At 50.1% G+C, this 16,818-nt stretch overlaps 1 protein-coding gene across 1 annotated transcript in view; it reads right to left on the reverse strand.

Annotated features, from left to right (window-relative positions):
* The window catches only part of LOC135244192 (retinoic acid-induced protein 1), a 46,156-nt gene extending 29,641 nt beyond the window's left edge, over positions 1–16,515 (reverse strand). The window contains exon 1 of the mRNA XM_064316462.1: positions 16,060–16,515. The gene's annotated coding sequence lies outside the window, so the exon portion shown is untranslated. The remainder of the gene's footprint in view (positions 1–16,059) is intronic.
* Positions 16,516–16,818: the final 303 nt, after the last annotated feature.

The raw sequence follows: 16,818 nt of genomic DNA on the forward strand, positions 1-16,818 counted from the left end.
GCTCCGGAGCGCCCGCCGTCCCTCGCGGAGCGGCTCGAGCGCGCACGCCGGCCGGAGACGAACAGGCGCGCTCGCGTCTCCCGGGAGGTAACCATGGCAACCGCAGAGCCCGGTTTTAAGCTGCCTGTCCTAGAGGCGTTCGCAGCAACGGGCTTCAAGGCCAATGTCACCGTCGGTTTCGTTTTGTTTTGTTTTGTTTCTTTTCTTTTTTTTGTCTTAAACTAATGCGACTTCGCGCAGGTGCACTCTTCGTGATTTGACGTACGCTTTCTATAAAATATACGGTATAAAAAGCGTTGAGTATCAAGAGGGCGCGGGTTTCTTAGCTGCTTTTGAATTGTAGGCTACCTACTTATCTGAGGCGACGCTCCCCCTTTCTGGTTTTATGAGGAGAAACAAGCCTGGCTTCTTAACGACAGGGCATCCTTATGGGTGATGTTATAGGTATAACTGTTAAGGTTATTGCTCTATCAGTATTTTCTTTTGTTGCAATACTAATTGCTTTTTTTTTTGTTAGGTTAACATTACAAATATTGATTATGAATGGGTTTTTCTGTGCCTTAGTAATATCACTCTTCTGGTATTCCTGAAACTAACACTGACGTGTCTTTGCTTGTGTACATCGCTCAAGATAAGAGCGCCTGCTGATTGCAATATAAAGGACACAGGCTAGCTGCACTTAGCTTGTCTCTTTTAGAATGGCTACCTATAAAAAATAAAGCCATAAAGAGCCGCTTGGCCCGGCAATGTGGGACCACTCTCAGTCTGACTTCTTGACTAGCCCAAGGCACATCAAGTCTGAATTAGGCTTTGAGTCCGGGAGGAGGACTGGACACCTTGCAGCTAGCAGCCATCTGAGAGAGGGGGAAAATGTGAGGGGAAGTGAGCAGAGATTATATGGACAAGAAAATTCAACAGGAATGCAGCAGATTCCTTATCAGTACATATTGTGTCTGTCCAAACACTCGATCGCCTCAGTGGGCTCCCTCTCTCTCTAATCTCCCCTATTCTTTATCTCTGGCTCTTTCTCCTTCCTCCTCTCTTTGCCTTCCTCCCTTCACCTCCCCCTCTCTGCTGTTTTTCCCATCTCTCTTCCATTCTCTTTTATGCTTCCTCTCTATCTCCCTGTATTCTCTCTTATCATTCCCCTCCTTCCCTCCCTCATTCTCTCTATTTCTCCCTTTCTTTCCCCCTCCATGCCCCTTTTCTCTCTTATCCTCTCTTCCTCCCTCTCCTCTCTATCCCTCTCTCCTCTCATCTTTTCCCTCTCCCCCTCTCCCCTCTCTCTCCCTTCTCTCCCCCCTCTCTCCTCTCTCTCCACTCTCTCTCTCACTTCTCTCTCCCTCTCTCCCCTCTCTCCCTCTCTCTCTCTCTCCTCTCTCTCTCTCTCTCTCTCCCCTCCCCCCCCCCCCTCTCTCTCTCGGGGGCGTGTACAGTGTGAAGGAGCGGTGCTTTAATTTCCCCATCAGGAGTGACGTCTCAGAGGGGCGTCTGTGCCGCAGCCTAGGCAATAACCCACCCAGTCCTCTCTGACAGGAGATATAAGACCCTGGGCAGACAGAAGCAATCTAACCTAATGAAAAATTCCTGGGGACCCACTTCCATTAACCCCCGCTGCACTGAAAGGGCAGCACCCCCCCCCCCCGCCGCCCCCCACCCCTCTGCTGTTATTTGCGTGTTTACCATGGGGAGGCCTTTAATATCTCGCCTCTGGTGGAGACTGTGGCATTCAATTCTCAATATACCCAATACTCAATCACCACGCACTGGGGCCACACTGCGGTCCTCACAAGGTCTAGAAAAAACGAGCCAGACTGCTCGTGTGGTTTCACACGCACGTTCACACATACTGTAAAAGCACGCCTACGCAGACATGCACACACACGCGCGCGGGCACACACACACACACACACACACCTGAACACACATGCGTACCCTCACTCCATTGGTAGTCTGAGAATGAGCTTCTTAGCTGCAGAAAAGAGGCTGCTGGTTCTGATCATCCCACATGGCTCCAGGTTTCTGTCAGCAGGTGAGAAGCCCAGTTGAGATGCCAATGGAGGTTTAACCCAGTTATACGCAGCATGCTCCTGCAGTCAATTTCACACAGAAGAAACCTGTGTATGTGTGTGTGTGCGTGCGTGTGTGTGTGTGTGTGGTGTCGGTGGGTTTTGAGATATACAGTGTGTATTTGATTCCACACAAAATTTTTTTTTTGCTAATTATCTGGGTGTATTTCCATAGCAGAGGATTGTAGTTTCCATAGCAGTGGCATGTATTAATCAGCTAATTGAGTGTCTGCACAGCAGCACTGTTCTATTAGCAGTTAGTAGTACTATTTAACGAGGACTGTTGATGTACAATCATAGCTGTATCAGCCTCGTCCGGGTGAATACTTGGTCAGACTAAGGCAAATTAATCAATCTATGGGAATCCATTTGAGGAAGGTCCCATGAAACATCATATAAAGCATCTTCAGACTGTATGTTGGAATTTAATAATTCATCTCAGATTTACTTGGGTAAAATGAGCCGGTCTAGGTCCAGCTTTATGGTGGGAATTGGGTATAACGAGCCAGCCTGGTTCCAGCTTTACAGTGGGAAAGGAGTATAATGAGCCAGTCTCGTTCTTGTGATTGGTTGTTTTGGGGCTGTATGACAGGGTTGTGTTTGAACTACTAAGAACACAAGTAAGCCTATGCAGCAATGACAGCACGCACACACACACAAACGCACGCACGTGCACACACACACACACACCACGGTATGAATGCTCTGCGCTGCTGTTGTCCCCATTACTCCTGCATCTCTGGGCTGGAGTGTGCCAGTGTCATTGCGGAAGCACACAAAGAGAGCGAGTGAATTAATCATACGAGTGTCAGAGAGGCAGAGGGAGGAACGGCCCATGGGGGGACGGGGGGGGGGGACGGGGGGGGATAAAGTGTGCTATTAGATCACACCGTATAAAAGCGGGATGATGTAATGGAGAGAATAGCCCCGGCGTTCGGCGTTCGTGTGCCATCCTGTTAGTTCCTCCATCTTTGTTTTTAGAGAGGAGTTAATGGGTTCATTCAAAGCAGACAGAGGTGGAAAGCGAAGGTGTTTGGGGGAGGAGCCAGCTGCGACGCAGGCGGGGAGCGATTCGACCCGCGACGGCCGCGCTGATCGGCGCGGACGGCAACAACGGAGGGCCACAAAGCACCCAGAGCCGCGAGATGCGCCGTTCAGCTCCCCCCAGCGAACAGCCGCCCTGCGTATCAGACGTGGCTTCACCGACTCTGTTATGACTGAGCCTGTGATGAAGGAGTCTGAGTAACGGTAATCACTTCAGATGTGTGCCCTGGCGCCAAGCCGCCATTTTACTGCTCTTCACTCCAATTCATTTAGAACCTTTAAGGGAATATATTGACACTTGTCTCTTCCCTTGCACGGCCAGCAATTTGCCCATATTAGGAGAATGAGCGGAGAACGAGTTTCATACAGAAATACACAGAGGTGGTGTGAAGGGTGGGGGGCCTGGTTATTGAATTGTGAGGGGGTTTTAAGGGGGGGGAGGCATGGTTACTGAAGCATGGGGGTGTATGTGAGGGGGGCAGGGGTACTGTGGTGTCGGGGGGGTGTTTGAGGGGAGTGAGGTTACTGAGGGGTTGGGCGGGCTGAGTTGTGAGGGCGTTTTGAGGGGGGTGAGGTTACTGAGGTGTGGGGGTGGGGGTACTGAGGTGTGAGGGGGTTTTGAGAGGGGTGTGGCTACTGAGGTGTGGGGGAGTGTTTGAGGGAGTGAGGGTACTGAGGTGCGAGGGGGTTTTGAAGGGGGTGTGGTTACTGAGGTGTGGGGGGTATGCTTACTGAGGTTACTGAGGTGTGGGGGGGTGTCTGAGGGGAGTGGTGATACTGAGGTATTTGGCGTATTTGAGGGTGTGTGGTTTCTGTGGAGTATGGGGATATTTGAGGGGGGTTTGGTGACTGAGTTGTTGGGAGGTGTTTGAGGGGATTAAGGTAACTGAGAGGTGGGGGGGCGGGCTGTTCGAGGGGGGTGTGGGCACTGAGGTGTTGAGGCTGAAGCAGTTTTGTTTCTCTATGTGATTTTTCATTTTGAGTGATGTGGCTCTGAGACAGGATAGCAGACACTGGCCTCCCAGCACATTCACAACAGATTTACAACATCCAGGGACAGTGTGCTCTGTGTGTGTGTGTGTGTGTGTTGGAGGGGATGGGTGAGTTCACACACGGGTATGTGTGTGTGTGTCTGTGTGTATAGCATATGTATATGTCTGCATTTTGTGTTTGTGTGTGCATTGTGTGTGTATGGCGTGCACGCTTGTGTGTGTGTGCGTGGGGGCGGGGGGTCATGTCTGTGTGAATCAGTGAGGGAGAAAATGAGGGTGGGGGCATTAATGGCCTAAAGTCATGGCTGACTGCAGCCTGTGAAGGGCAGAGAGGCAGAGAGGGAGAGAGGGAGAGAGAAGGGAAGACAGAGAGAGAGAGGGAGAGAGAGAGAGAGGGAGGAGGGAATGGCAGCAGGGGGAGGAGATGGAGAGGAAGGAGGCGCATTAGAGCGGTACTGTAGGCTGTACTGCACGCGCGCTGTTAGCAGTGTGGGACGGGGTGCGAGGTACCTGCAGAGAAAGGAGCGCTCTCTCCTTCGCAGCCTCCTCCTCTTAAACGCTGTAATTACTGCAGAAGGCCAAGTTTAACAAAGCATGAAATTCCCTTTCACTAATGAGGTGAGCTCGGAGACGCGTCCGCCACGACGCGGAGCTCCCAGATAAACACGCTTCCGCCGCCGGAGCCTCGCAGGGAATTTTTTGGTGGCTAGAAGCTCCGCAGCGAGGAGACGGGCGAACGGCCACCTCCTGCTGGAGGCGAAGCCTCAGCCAACCGAGAACATGAGCATGCATGCTTCCACACACACGCACACACAGACACACATGCACACACAGACACATGCGCACGCACACACACATGCGCACACACGCACACACACATACAAACACACGCACACACAGACACATGCGCACACACACACGACACACGCACCACACACAACATGCGCACACACACACACATGCGCCACACACACAAACACACAACACTGCACGCACACCACACGATTCACACACAGACACACAGACACATGCGCACACGCACACATATACACAGACACGCACGCACACACAGACACATGCGCACGCACACACGCACACACAGACACATATACACCGACACACACATGCACACAAGTACACATGCACACCCACGTGCACAGACACACACACATGCACACACAAACACACCAGACATACACACACACACACACATATACACAGACACACACATGCACACAAGTACACATGCACACACACGCGCACAGACACACACACATGCACACACAAACACACTAGACACACACACACACACAGCACAACACACGTAGGGACTATTTCGTTGGCATTCTGGGGAATGAACAAAGAGTGAAACAAAGAAAGGCACTCTTCATTTTCTTTACAGACATCCCTCCTTCAACTGCCCCTGTCTTGAAGACCCTCAGCAGCTAACCTTGTGTGACACAATATGCATGCGTCTTGCATAAATCACAAGGTGTGTGCGTGCATGTCCGTGTGAGAGAGAGACAGGGAAGGAGGGAGAGAAGGAGAGAGGGAGGGGGAGCCAGAGAGAGGGTGGGTGGGGAAGTTGTTCATTTAACTTGCGCACTTTAATGCCTTTGCAACAGAACATCACTCATCACGCAAATAAAAAATTTGAATTTGAGAGAGCCAAAGATGGAGGAATTCTGAGGGAAAAACAGTGTGTCACAGTACTCTGACTCTGCTTTATCAGTGAAATGAGAGAAAGAATGAGACAGCACTGAAGGAAGGTATATATGGAGGAAGAGATACAAGGAAAGAGAGGGAGACAGGGATGGGGAGAGGTGGGGATGGCGAGAGAGTGCGATAGAGAGGGAGAATGATGGACGGAAGAGAGAGAGAGAGATGGGAGGGAGAGAGAAAGAGAGTGACGGGAGGGTACCACGTGCTGTGATGAGGTTTGCGTGAAGGGGGGGGGGGCGCCTGTGGCCCTGTTCCCATCATGCACCAGGAGAGAGTGAGTGAGCAAGGCGGAGAGAGAGAGAATGTGTGAGAGAGAGAGAGAGAGAGAGAGAGAGAGAAAGGAAGGGAGAGTGAGAGATAGAAAGGGAGGGAGAGACAGAGAGGTAGGGAGGGAGAGAGAGGAAGCGAGAGGGCGAGAGAGAAAGAGAGAGGGAGGGAGAGTGGAGAGGGAGACGGCGCTGACAGAACAGCTTTTCCTCTTCACTTCCTCTGAATTTACACTGAAGCCGAAGACTGCGTCACTGTGACAGACTGTACACACCCTCTCTTCCTCAGGGCCTCTCTCTCCATTCCTCTCTCTCGCTCTGAACCTCTCTCCCGCGCATTCTAGTCTCTCTCCATCTCTCTGCCCTCTTGCACATCCTTCTTTTTAAAATCTGTTTATTACTGTCTATTTGAATAGTTTCTCGTTTAATCTTTCACATTCCACATACAGTGGCCTCCAACATTATTGGTACCCTTGATAAAGATTACCAAATAAAGGCTGTAATAAAAACAACATGGGTAATGAATGATATTTTGTGGTCAAACAATGGGAAAATGATATTATTTCATGCTAATACAATTGCTCAGAAAAATTCTATTTTAACAAGTAATCTTGTTGACTTCCTAACAAGACAAAATTATTAGCACTCTCGTTTCAGTACTTTCTTCACCCTTTGCTCATAAATATAAAGCTACTGTTGTCTCCTATGTAGTTTCATGACATTGATGAACATATGAGGGGGCACCTTTGACCATTGTCTCAAAAAATATTTCAAAATCTGATTGCGCTTGTGGACTGCTCACTTTAATTCAAACCACTAATTCTTGATCCGACTCAAGTCTGGAGGCTGACATGGCCATTGCTAAACAGAATTGTGTGGTCAACTAACCGTTTCTTGGTTAAAGTGTCCGTGGGAATCATTGTCTTGCAGAACAATCTACTTTTTAGCTTCCTGGGGAGATACTAGTTTGTTGAACAAAATGTCCTCAGTCTTTCTGGAGCTCTAGATTCCACACTGACCTTAACAACAGTCCCAGGACACACAGATGTGAAACAACCCCATGACATCAAATATCCACTGCCATATTTCACAAGATTTATCAGATATTATATTCAATGTAAAAGTCCTTCTGATCCCAAACCCAATGCTGATGGGCGTGGCCAAAAAGCTCAATTTCGAGCTCATACGACCATACCACCTGGTTCCAATTAAAGCTCCAGTTACCTGTGTTGGTTATTTTATGCAACCTTTTATTGGTCATCTTTTTAAGGGTTGGGTGAGGCTCAAGGGAACATGGTAGAGCCCCCCCTACCCTGCCTGTGGGCTTGAAAACTATAACCTTCCAGCCCAACTGCCCAGCTTTTTATGAGCGATTTTAGGTTAGCAACATGGAATGGAACACACTTTTTATCACAATGAATAAATACGATAAATAAATGTGCACTGGGGTCTAGTGTGAGCTGTTCAGTTCACCTCAGAGGGAATTTGGACAGACCACTCCCCACCACCACCACCAGGGTTGATGTAGGACCCATCGATCTCTGGTGTGCTTTTCACTGCAGTTGTGGCTCTGGCGACAGGAGTACATAGCACCTCTCTCTCTCCCTCACTTACCCCTCTCTCCTGCAGCTTAGCTGTGTGTGTGTGTGTGTGTGTGTGTGCATGAGAGAGAAAGAGAGAGACAGGGAGAGAAAGAGGGTGTGTGTGTGTGCATGTAAGAGAGAGGGAGAGAGAGGGAGTTAGAGGGTGTCCGTATGTGTTTGTGTGTGGCAGAGAGAGAGACAGAGAGAGACAGGGAGAGAAAGAGGGTGTGTGTGTGTGTGTGAGGGAGAGAGAGGGGAGGGGGGTGGGACAGTGAGAGGGTGTGTGTGTGTGTGTGTGTGTGTGTGTGCGTGCCAGGCTTTGTAAGGGGATGCGCTACACTGGTAACTTAGGCCGGAGTGGAGCCTGCAGCCATCAGTGTATAAAATCACACTGCAGTGGCTCACAGTGTGAGCAGTTGTGTACTTACAGTGGATTCTCTCTGATTAATTTATGTTCTATATATGCGTAATATAATCAATCACCGTTGCTTTTGTTTTAATGCATGCGTACGAAAATTAGGCAGGAAAAACTGCAACCCTGCACTGTAACATTTATAACTGACATTTTGACTTTCAGGCTGAAATATATTTTTCCATATTTTTCATTCGATGAAAGGAACGCAATAATGAAGGCCCTTTGGCCAGATCTGAGTAGCCCCGCAGGCACAGTGGCCCTCTAGATGCAGGGCTGAGCAGCCCTGCACACGAGTATGGGCACCCAGGGTGCCCATGCTGTCTGCCCTTGCCGTAATCGCCATGCCTACAGACTCCGCTGCTCGCCGATTGGCTGCTGAGGCTCGGGGCTAACGCCCACTCCCGGAGAGACCCCCCTCCGTCGCGGTGTTTACGGTGCTGTGATCTGACAGCAGTGAACACAGGGGGTCCCTCTGGTCTCCCCCTGCCGAGCCCACCTCTCTCCACGCCTGCACCAATCCCGTCTCACCGCCTCGACACATTTTTGCACATTGTCTTTAACGTCCAAATAGATTTTGTCCATCGCCTTTGTTGTCGGAATATTCTGTTTAACCCCTTTTCTTTGTTGTCGGAATTCTGTATGACCCTTTCTCTTTGTTGTCGGAATTCTGTTTGCCCATTGTCTCTGTTGTCTGAAAAGCTCAAGTCCATTGTCTTTGTCGCGATTCCGCTTAACCGATGTGTCCTTTTTGTTTGATGGAACAGATCGGGGGGGCCATTGTTTTAGTTATCGCCGGCGGTCGGGCCGGGGGTTTCCATGGCGGTGAGACACCTTTGTGTTCCTGTCAGAGCCGCTCAGCCGCGCTGCAAAGCGTCCCCAAAACGCGGGCGAGCACCTTCTTCAGAAACGCCTCTCCTCCGCTCCACATCTTCCCTCTGCTAACGCCAAACCGACAGAGCTTCAGCGCTCGCGTTTTTTTTGAGTCGAACACACGGAGTACCCACAATGCAAAGCGCCGTTTGTGAAATGAGTCTATCTCCTCCAACTCTCCTTTCCTCTGGAAAGCCAGTGCCCTTGCTCGAAAAAAGCAATAAATAACGGAGAAACCGAAGTGGACGCGGGAAGACGGAGGGTGAGGTAATGGCGTGGGGAGCGGGTCTTGGGCAGAATGGCGGGGTCGGCGAGTGACGGGCGAGGTCAGGGAAGCTCTCTCCGCGCCAGACCGCCCGCGGGGGTCACTGCTCATCCCGGGCTCTGCGGTAGAAAAGTGGCCGACGCTCAAGGTCACCCTCTGGACAGGCCATTACCCACAATCCATCTCTTTTAATCCTGAGCTCAGAGGCAGTGGTCTGCCTTATTTTTTTCCCTCCAAATCTTTTTTTGGTATGACTCAGCTCATGACCAAGCCGGCGCATGTTCTGCGGGCAGAACCGAGAGGATCCTGACAGATGTGATGACGACCCGCGGCTTCCTGCTAAAAGTGGACCACTTCGCCCGTAAAGATTTAGGAAGAAGATCAAAGGAATATACTAATGAAAAAAAAAGGTTGCGCTGCTCAGCTTTGCTCACCATTTGCCTACAGTCTAGAGAGAATCCAGGGCTGCACCAAGCCATGTTTGACCACCCCAAAGGCCTCTTCCACTACTACATGACCTGGCAAAGTCTTCCATGCATTGACAGCTCTGCGTAAGAAAACACGTCCCCTCAATCCAATTGTGACATCACAGCCGATACAATACAATGGCCCTGTGGGTCTCCGCCCCTCTGTGTGTGTTCTGAAGGGCTTATTGAGGGCCTTAGCTACCGTTGTCATGGGCGGGTTCAAGGTCACGCCAACTCCACCTGGTGGAGACTCCCTTACTGCCATGATACGACCCGCCCAGAGGTCATATGCACCACCGACATCCAATCAAACAACACCAAATTTGCATTTCCTGCTCAGTTTCACTGGCTGGCTGGTGATAGATATACATGATAGAGTCATGTCAATTTCTGTACATACCTGCCCAGATCACAGATACACACACACGTGCACGCACACATGCACACATGCCTGCTCAGGTGTAGACACAAAGACATGCTCATACATGGACACACACACACACACAGACATACACGTAGACAGCTGCTCAGATGTAAACACACTGGCATGTTTGTAAATACACACACACACTCACACACCTGCCGAGGTGTAGACATAAAGACATGCTCCTACATGCACACACACCTGCTCATATGTAGACACACAGACATGCTTGTACATGCATGCACACACATACACACCTGCTGAGGTAAAGACACAAAGACATGCTCATAGATGCACACACACACACACACACACCAGTGCATATGCAGACACACACATACACACACACAGAAACACATGCTTACACACACACACACACACACACATGCTTACACACACACACACACAAACACACACACACACGCACAGCCTGAACAGGAGCTGTTTCTCCCTCATTCTAATTGGCACAGGTGATGCAGGCTATGCTTTTAAGGTTGCCGTAAAGTCTTTTCTGACCATGTTCAAAGGCGCCCTGTAAAGCTGCTTCAGAGCTCCATGAGAACCGCGCGTGGCAAATGGCTGTCACGGCGACGGCACGCTCAGACTGAAAGGACAAATAAAAGTCTCAATTCAGCGACTCCCTCCACTCACTGAATATTTTCTGCTCATCACTGCTTCGTTTAAATGAACATCTCTGCCACTTTTCAAATATCTCTTTCATTTCTGCTCTGAGAGAGAGCTTTCACGCTCCGATCAAAGGACACATTATCCTCCGTGTCCAAATTAAGACTCAAACGTTCAAACTGCCTCTTTGACATCCGCTGTTCAAAGGTAATCAAAGTGTGAGGGTTAATTGCAAGCTTTGTTTGAGAATACCTGCACGCGGTCTCCGAAGACGATTTCAAGTTTTATAATTAATCATGAAACTCGAACGTCTTGCTCTCTTTTAGTCTCCCTGAGGATTTTTGTTTTTAATAAAATGGGGGGGAAAAGAATAAAAATGTAGTTTTCAGGGCCAATTGCCTGTAAGTAGGGGCTAGTGATCAGTGCATTCCACGTGCTCAGAGGTGAGGTCAGTGAGTGGCGGGGGTGGTGGGGGGGGGGGGGGCAGCCTGTGGCCTTGTTCCCATCAAGCACCAGGAGAGAAAATTGGGAGAAGGAATGACGTGCGTCAAAAATCAAGCCAATATTCATATCATTGACATTTGAAACTCATTTCAACAAATCGTTTTTGGATCCTTACAAATCATCACATTGCTGATGATAATTAAAAATATAATTCTATTACCATCATACCGTACCGTATCATACTGTAATTACTACTTAATTTTCTCCATTAGAAGTTAAATATTTAGAATACCAGCTTTCACAGCACACAGTACCACACTAAAGAATGTTTACCAAGTCCAACTATGCTGGTCTCTCCACGTACAGCACGGGTTGTAGGCAGCTGTATGTTCCACTGTACAGTCTACATAGCATGGAACGGGAGCCATTGACCATTTAAACCCCACAGTCCACACAGTACTACAGGAGAGTCAGACTATTTTACAACCTACAGTCCACACAGCACTACAGGAGAATCTATGACTACAGTATTTTACAGCCTACAGTCCACACACCAAAAATGTCATCAATTATACATTAATATCCCTTACGCAAATTGAAGGCTTGCTGTATACAGCTGGGTGCCCGCAGGAGCCTTGTCAAGCACGCGAGAGCAGCGCCCCATCAGGGATTCAAACACACAAACGCCTGGGTACTCCGACTGTTGCCTAGGAAACGCAGCCGTTAATGATGTCAGGCCCGCGTTGGCGTGTGATGTGGCGTGCCGCAGGCAGGGGCGTGGGGGGCGAGCGCGTTTGGGCGTATGTGTGAGGGCCGCACCTGAGCAGACGCAGCTCCGAGGGGCACAGGGGGGGCGGCGGCGGCAGGCGGAGCGGCTCCCGCTCGCAGCAAGGGCGCTGCAGAGGACACGCGGGCTCCGCTCCGCCACGGCTCAGCGCCTCGGTGAATATCGCAGGAGGACGATCAGGAGCCAGCCGCAGATCCACGCGGAGAGAGAAGCCAAGAGTCTCCACGCCGCCCGGACCAGCGGCGGATCGTTTTAATGAGCGAGCCGAGCACCTGATCACCCACACAACGTTACGCAGCGTCCCTCTCATTCCTGCACCTCTGCTCGTTACCCAGCATCCCCCTCACTTCTACGCCCCCACATTATCCATAATCCCTTTTATTCCCATGCTCCCACACATGACCCAGAATCCCGCTCACTCCCATACCGCTACTCATTACCCAGCATCCTTTGCTCCCATATCCCTACTCATTACCCAGCATCCCTCTCACACCCATATCCCTACTCATTAACCAACATCCCTCACTCCCATACCCCGACGCATTATCCAGGATCCCTCTCACACCCATACCCTAAATCCTTGCCCAAAATCCCTCACTCCCATACCCCTACTCATCACCCAGCATCCCTTGCTCTCCCATACCCCTACTAAATACCCAGCATCCCTCACACCCATAAGCCCACATCCCTTTCATTGCCATAGTCCCAGCCATTACCCAGTATTCCAGTCTTCCAGAGATTACCCAGCATCACCCTCTTCCACAAATTTCTCAGCACCTTCCCCTTTCACAAAAATGCTGAAGCCTTTTCTGAACTACTTGGATCAAATGCTGCCACTGCACCCAGAGACACTGAGCAAAACCAGAAATGTTTGCGTACCGGTAAACCTCTCTGTTCATTTTGGGGATTAGTAGTGTGCAAAATGAACACACCATAAAAAGCATCATCAGATATGGACGGTCATAATGAGCACTGTCCCCAGTGCAGGACTGCGTCACCTCAAAGTGCACGGAGAGACGATTTCATGAAACCAAGTTACCGTAAAAATATCCCTTTTCACAGATCAACAGACCGCTGATGTGGTAGGAAGTCACCAGAGCAGACGACGCTCTTCTCGTATTTTTCTGGACACAGATTTTGTTTCCGGTTCTGCAGCATGGAGGATAATCAAAACACCACGTGGCGATGCTCCAGCCAGAATCGAGGCTACATGTATCACACCCTCTGCTGATTTCTGACACAGCACTGCATCTTACAAAGGCCACTGGGTTTATGAGCTATCCTGGGGCTAGTCTGAAACATGCAGGTGCCCTGCGGAACATCTAGAAATGGAAGTGCCAGTTCGGGAGATTAGTTTCCAGCGATCTGATTGGTTTGCATTTTAGGCAATGTTATGGCATAGGTCAATTCCGTGAGCTGGCATGAACTCCCCAGCTTTTATTGGAGCCTCACCGACACAAGATCACGATTTCTCAGAAGTCCCTGACCACTGGTGTGAGTCAGCCAGCTGGTCAGTGCGTCAGTCAGTAACAGGAACCACCAAATGAATCTCCAATGGTGACATCCAATAAAGGAAGAGGAATGGACTACAGTCACCTGACCAAGACACATTGCCATTGGTCTAATGGGTGGAGCTGTCGAGCTTTGGGCAGAGATAGCAGACAAGTGAGCTGCCCTGGGCCTGACCGCACTGGGGAGGAGAGGTCCGGAGGAGGTGGCAGAATGTTTCAACGGCTGACTGAACCCACCAATGAGGAGGGGCAAGGATGGGGGATGGGGGATGGGGAGTGGGGTCTCTGTCCAATCAGGACAGAGGGCAATCAGGGCAGCTGAGCGCTATAAGCAGACGTGAAGCAGCCACAATTGAACCCCCCCGACTGACTTCCTCACCTCCCACGCTCCTCACAGCCCTGACAGGGCCATGACACAGGGCTCCCTAAAACACCCACCACGGCTGAGGACCCCCACCTCTATAAAACCACTATCATTTGGCACCTCCATCCAACCAGCACTATGGGGGGCTATACAGGGGCTATTTAACACGCATGTACATGGAAGCCTTTATAAGTGAGTACATGACGCACCATGTAGTGCAGCTATTTGTAACAAATGGAAATATAAATGTTTAATAATTAGGATTTATGGATTATTATTATTAAGGAGTAATGTTTATTTTAATTGAAGGTCAAACTGTGTAATTCATTAAATACTGAAAATTTGAATTCAATATTTTTAAAAAGGTAAAAAATATATATAGTTAGTTTTTTTGTTTTCAATTTTGCAGTGTACCCCCCCCCCCCCCACCACCACCACCATGTCGCATACTCCAGCGAATGCAGCCTGCATAAAGAAGAGGGATTAGGAGCTACAATGCGCTGCTTTTCACCAGGTGAAAGAGTGACCGGCTCAAATGACTGATCAGTTGACGGAAACCCCTCCCATTCACGCCATAAACGCTCCTGCCAGTCTGCTACAAACAAGCTCACGCAGGCTATTACTCCAGACAAACATAATTTCCCTTTCTGCTGAAAAAATTGATACCTACATTTACAATATCTGTATTTGCAGGGAATACATTTATAATACATGACAAAGTTTGCCTGCGTGTCAGAGAACATGAACAAATCTGTTGACTTCCATACATGCAGGCTTTGTTTGAATTGCACAATTGGAGGTGGTAGTAGACTGGATATTTACATATTCAGCATATTTGACGAATCTCTGTAATTGTGGTGACTGTGTTTCTCATAAGGGTGATATAGTGATTGATTGCTCTCTGCAGTGTGAAGAGCATTCGAGGAACAGGGCCACGGTGTTTCCATTCAGGACTGGCAAACAGTTCAGTGACCAAGGAAACAAAAACTCTAAAAACAGGAAAATTATTTAAGGAAAATTATAGGTCATACAGAACCTAAGCTATTCCATAGCTCTCTAGCTTCTCTGTCATTCTCCTAATCTCTCTCTCGCACACACAAGCTCTCTCTTTCTGTCAGTCTTCTACACTCACTCGCCCTCTCTCTCTCTCTCTCTCTCCCACTCGTCACTCATCTCCCTCTTATCTCTCCCTATCTCCCATCTCTATCTCCTCTCTCTCTCCCCATCTCTCTTCCTCTCTCCTTCCCTCTCTTTGTCTCCCTCTTATCTCTCTCTCTCTCTCTCTCTCTCTCTCTCAGAGAGAGGGTACTGTCAGGAGGCATCTGTCTCAGTCATCTGTGACATGGCAGACCGGAGCGGTGCTGCGTTCAGCAGGATGCAGCTGCCGCTGAGCCCCGTGTTTCGGAACGCCCCCCTCCCCCATCGCCCCATCGCCCGCACATTAGCGGGGAACCGTCTGCCCAACAACCCCCCCACCCCCCACCCCACCCCACCACCACACGAAAAATTAAACTGATCGATCCCACTGATGCCAATACTGTTAGACAGACAAACCTGGTGAGGGCTACACCAGCCATACTCATCAGCCAATCAGCTGCACTTATCCATGGCTATGCCCTTTGTCACCTTTCAGCCGTGTCGGTGAATTATGGGGACCGTCAACAGACAGAACTTATCAGGACCTCACCATTTATAAAGTCCTCATAACGCACGTTATGTCTTGCACCAGAAGTTTGGTTGCCTCTGTATTTCAGGTAACCCGGGGCAACCAGGATGTTTCATCACAGTGAGCAGAGGAGGCAGAAAGAATCCTGGTTCAGTGTACCACTGCCACAGCTGAAGCTGCTGCTTCTGCTGGTGCTGCATTTGTTGTTGTTGTAAATGCTGAGGCCGGACAACTACTGATACTGCGTGAAAATGATTCCACAAAGCCCCACCCCCCCCCCCCCCCACCCCCCGACAATAAAAATAAACAGTGACACGTTATCTGCGCACACGCAAAACCTCATATCCTCGGTAGAGCCCCCAAATGAAAATACAGGCACATGCCTTCTAAGCCTTTTTCATACCCCTAAACACTAAGACCCCCTGCCTCCCCCCCTCAAAAAAACAAAACAAAACCCACACATCACACTGCAGAACAGATCGTCCCAAGCCCGGAACGTTCCCTCCGTTTGCAAAACCCCAGTGCAGATAAAGAGGAAGACGGTACCTGCAGCGACTGTCAGCCTCTCTCTTCCTCTCTCGCGCGCTCTGTCTCCACGCTGGACCCTCCTGCAATGTGAAAATGGCACCAGTATTCCCTGTCCGAGTTAGCCTCTCTCGCTCGCTCTCTCTCCCCCTCTCTCTCTCTCTCTAACGTGCCTTCCTCCTTCCTTTCCCTGCCATCTTCACTTTGGGGGGAGGAGGGGATGGGGGGTAGGGGGTGGGAGGCCCCGGGGGAATAGGAAAGCAATTAGAAAGCAGCCCTGTAGCTTCCAGACCGAATGTATAATAGAATTAGCAGAGTGGGCTGCGACTGCTGCGCTGGTGAATCTAACAGCCAGTCCCCCTCACAAGCGAACCAGTGAGCGGCTGCGTGTGTGCATGAGTGTGTGTGTGTGTGTGTGTGTGTGTGTGAGAGAGAGAGAGAGAGAGAGAGAGAGTCAGAGAGAGAGGGGGGAAGAGCGCGTGAGAGTGACTGATCGTCTATGGTCCTGGGTGAGCGTGTGTGTGTGTGGGGGGGGGGGTGTTGAAGGCGAAGGGAGGGTTTTGGGGGCTGGGCGGGGAGGGGGGGAATGGGATGCAGCAAAATGGAGGGGGGGGGGACCACCTGCTCCGGTGCTGTCAACCGCAAGACGGCAAAAAAGGAGGATGCCTGCCTGCGATGTTTACTGTGAGGTTCGCTCTCCCTCTGCTCTGTACGAGTGGGTGGCAGAAACGGTACGCGAGAGAGATAGAGGGGGAGAGGGGGAGCGATAGAACGGCAACT

Source organism: Anguilla rostrata, chromosome 17, assembly GCF_018555375.3.
Source record: "Anguilla rostrata isolate EN2019 chromosome 17, ASM1855537v3, whole genome shotgun sequence".
In the NCBI taxonomy this organism is placed as follows: Eukaryota; Metazoa; Chordata; class Actinopteri; order Anguilliformes; family Anguillidae; genus Anguilla; species Anguilla rostrata.